The sequence below is a fragment of the Palaemon carinicauda genome, unplaced genomic scaffold (genome assembly GCF_036898095.1).
Source record: "Palaemon carinicauda isolate YSFRI2023 unplaced genomic scaffold, ASM3689809v2 scaffold56, whole genome shotgun sequence".
NCBI classification, from domain to species: domain Eukaryota; kingdom Metazoa; phylum Arthropoda; class Malacostraca; order Decapoda; family Palaemonidae; genus Palaemon; species Palaemon carinicauda.
In genome coordinates, this window is record NW_027171827.1 from 241,554 (window position 1) to 245,695 (window position 4,142).

Consider the following 4,142-nt stretch of genomic DNA (forward strand, 5'->3'; position numbering starts at 1 on the left):
GTGACTTCACTGACTGTTTACATTTTTTGTCAACGTTCCAACAACCTTGCGAGCCACGAAGGGAACGTTCCAACAGCCTCGCAAGCCAAGAAAAGAACTGTATTTTAAACCAAGGTCTATAGACCTTGTTTCAAACCATTTATCTATCATATATTTTCGTAAATCACAACGATATATTAAAAATATCTTTAATATATCATATTTCATCCAATTAATATTAAATTTGTCGTTACAGCTTCAACATTATTCTTTCATTATGGCTTATAAAACACTAGATTTCAGTTTTAAATAAATTACATGGTCTTCAAATTTAATATAATTAATAACCAACGAATATTCAGTAATGCAAAATGCTGTCTAGATTAAAATTTAAATTCGACATTATTTAACAACAGGTAGTAGGTTGGCCAAGGTACCTGCCACCCGTCGAGATACTACAACTAGGGTGCTACTGTGACTTTGACTAACCAGATTATTATCATTATTATTATCATTATTATTATTATTGTTGTGATTTTCACCAGTTTATTATATTTGCCCGATGTACTGGGCGGATCGCAAGGCCTTGAAGAGGCAAGACTCGCCAAAACTTTCCAGGATTTAATTAAAATACGGCGATAAAATTTACAATTTTATTACAAAAATAAACTCTGATATAGACAAACATTCTTAAGCATTCACAAAACTCACTGAAAAACAAGACTGACCCTAGGTAATGTAGCATGTGCTCTTCAAGCACAAAGTCCACACCGGACTCATTAACAAACTGAAAATAGTGCCAATTCGAATTCAATACACAACGAATCACACACCAAATATCCCTATTCTTATTTAACTCAGGATTCAGATCCCCAATCACAAGGATCTCTACACTAAACTGCGATATAAAAACTAAACGTCTTGCACTCAAACTTCTACTACAACCAACCTGGTAGACAAGGTAGAGAGGAGAGATAACAATTAGAGGGGACTTACTTCGGTCGGGGACGTTGGATCAAAGAGGACGAGCTATCCTTGCAACCTTCGACGTCACCTTTTTGGCGCAATTTGTCCTGAACCTAAATTTCTAGATTGTATTTTTTTTTATCATGTTACAATAGAATGAAGTTATTTTTCCTAATCTTAAATTACCAGCAATTGATTTTATTAGTCTCAGTGCCTTTTTACCAGGTGGTTTCCCTTTTTGTCTCTAAACGTTCACGTCTGGAACTACATTCATTCGCCCGCGAGTTTCTCCTCTCCCTCCAATTTGACGTAGTCGTAGGCGGAGTCAAATGGCGGGAATTTCGATTGATCGGGTCGAAATTCCCGACAATTATTATTATTGGCTAAGCTACAAACCTAATTGGAAAAGCAGGATGCTATAAGCCCAGGGGCTCCATCAGGAAAAAATAGCCCAGTGAGGAAAGGAAATAAATAAACTAAAAGAGAAGTAATGAACAATTGAAATAAAATACATCAAGAACAGTAACAAAATTAGAACAGATATTTCATGTATAAACTATAAAAACTTCAAAAAAATAAGAGGAAAAGAAATAAGATAGAATAGTGTGCCCGAGTGTACCCTCAAGCAAAAGAACTCTAATCCAAGACAGTGTTCCCTTGCTTGAAGGTACACTTAAGCACACTATTCTATTTATTACATTATTTCCTCTCCTCACTGGGCTTTTTTCCCTGTTGGCGACCTTGGGCTTATAGTATCCTGCTTTTCCATCTAGGGTTGTAGCTTAGCTAATAATAATAATAATAATACGAGACGAATATATTGAAATAAATTATTTTTATTTGGAGTAATATATTCAATTCTTAATATATATATATATATATATATATATATATATATATATATATATATATATATATATATATATATATATATATATATAAAAATTGATAATACAAATATATTAGAAGAGACTGATGCCAAATTTTTTCTTGGCAAGGATCCTTCATTAAAAGAAAAACTATTGTCTAAGCTTTAAAATTCTTCCATATAAAATATATATTTTATAAAATAATGCTACAAAATACAATTATATGTAAGAAATGAAATGCATTGGATCCAATTAATGTTTTATTTGACTGTAAAATTAGAAATATTGAAGGGTTTTTAGTCATCTAGTTTGGTAACGTGGCAAAAAAGAATTTGGTGTTATGGCTTATAAAACATTAATATACCATTTTGAAGGCAATTGTAAGTCTTAGAATTGAATACAGTTAATCATTAAAGGATATTCCATCTTAGAAATAGCTATATACAGATGAAAACCTTAAAAATAGATATTTATTATTAGCAGACGAATTTATTTAGGGAAACAAAACTAAATTAAGAAAACAATATCTTATAAATTGGCCTATTCTACTAAGTAAATTTCGGCTTTAATTTTGATACTACTGTTCCTATATTCTATTTTATTATCTATCGATATTTATTATTCATTATAGGTTCATAATCTCAAGAAATTCATGGACACGGCGATGGTATGGACACCTATTGGCAGTAGAAGTAACTGTTTATGTAGACACAAATTTGATACTATATGGCAACTTTGTATATCCAAAAGAAGGTATTTTGTGCAAGACATGCACTATACTATCATTGCAATATAGGACGAATATATTAAAAAATAAAATTACTTTTAACTGGAGTTATAATATATCCAATTGTGACGATAAATACTGAGAAAAAAACTAAAATAGAAAATTTACTAGACCCTTCTAGCAACTATATACTTGCCCATATTAGTCATCAAAAGAGCTTTTGTTCAAGTTTTAAAATTCTTATAGATAAAATATATTGTATGTACAGAACTAACATAAAATATATCTATATAAGATTATAAATTCTTTTAGATATCATCAAAGTCCTATTTGATTGTAAAATTAGAAATCTTTAAGGTATTTCGCTCATTTCTTCTGGTAACACAAGTTGCTGACTCTGTTTCGGAATTCCATCTGCTATCTATTTTACCAAATATGATTAGCAAAGCACGTTTAAGGTTTCTAATTTTACAATCAAATGGATCTTCAATCGTAGCTAAGGAAATTTTATTATATGAAATAAATAGATTTTGTATTATTATTATACATAAAATATATTTTATATAGAAGGAATTTAACGCTTAGACTATGGGTATTTTAATGAATACTCTCAGATAAAAAAGTTACTAATAGTTTTTCAAATTCAATTTTTAAATAGTTTTCCTCTTAGTAATTGCATACATTATTACTCCAAAGAAAAGTAATATTATTTCTTAATATATTCGTCTTACATTGCAATCATTAAATAGTGTATGTCTTACGCAAAATAGTCTCTTTGATATACAAAGTTGCAACTCGTATTATTTTTTTTTTTGCTATATTTTAGTTACTTTTACTGTCAGCAGATGTCCATACTATCGCTGTGTCCATGAATTTTTTGAGATTACAAGCCTATTATGAGTAATATATATCGATAAATCATTCATTCGAATAGACGACCAATGCCTAAAGAATTAAAAATCAAGTTCACAAAATACAATTAGACAATTAGTAATATTTCATTTTAATAATTTAGTTTTGTTTCCCAAAATAAATTCGTCTGCTAACAATGAAACTCGATTTTTTAATGTTTTCATCTAGATACAGTTGTCTCTAGATTGGAATATCCTTAAATGATTAATCATATTAAATTTCAAGGCTTTACATTGCCTTTATAATGGTTTATTAATGTTTTATAAGACAAATTCTATTTTTGACACGTCACCATCACCCTTGGAAAATGCTTTACCACTTGTGTTACCAAATCTGATGACTAAAACCGTTTCATAATTTCTTATTTTACAGCCAAATCAAACATTAATTTCATCTAATACATATTTCTCTAATATACAAATCTATTTTGTAGTACTATTCTCTAAAAAATATATTTTATATGAAAGAAATTTAAAGTTTAGACAATAGGTATTTTGTTGAAGAATCTTTACCGAGAAAAATATTTCTAGCGATTTTTTAAAAAATTTATTTATATCATCTGATGTTATCTTAACACCTGGCTTGATTATGTTTCCAAATTACAGTAATTTTACTTATTAATAAATTATTTTTATTATTATTTATTTTCTGAAGCTCTCATTGTAAGGAAAAATAGTCCAGGGAAGAAC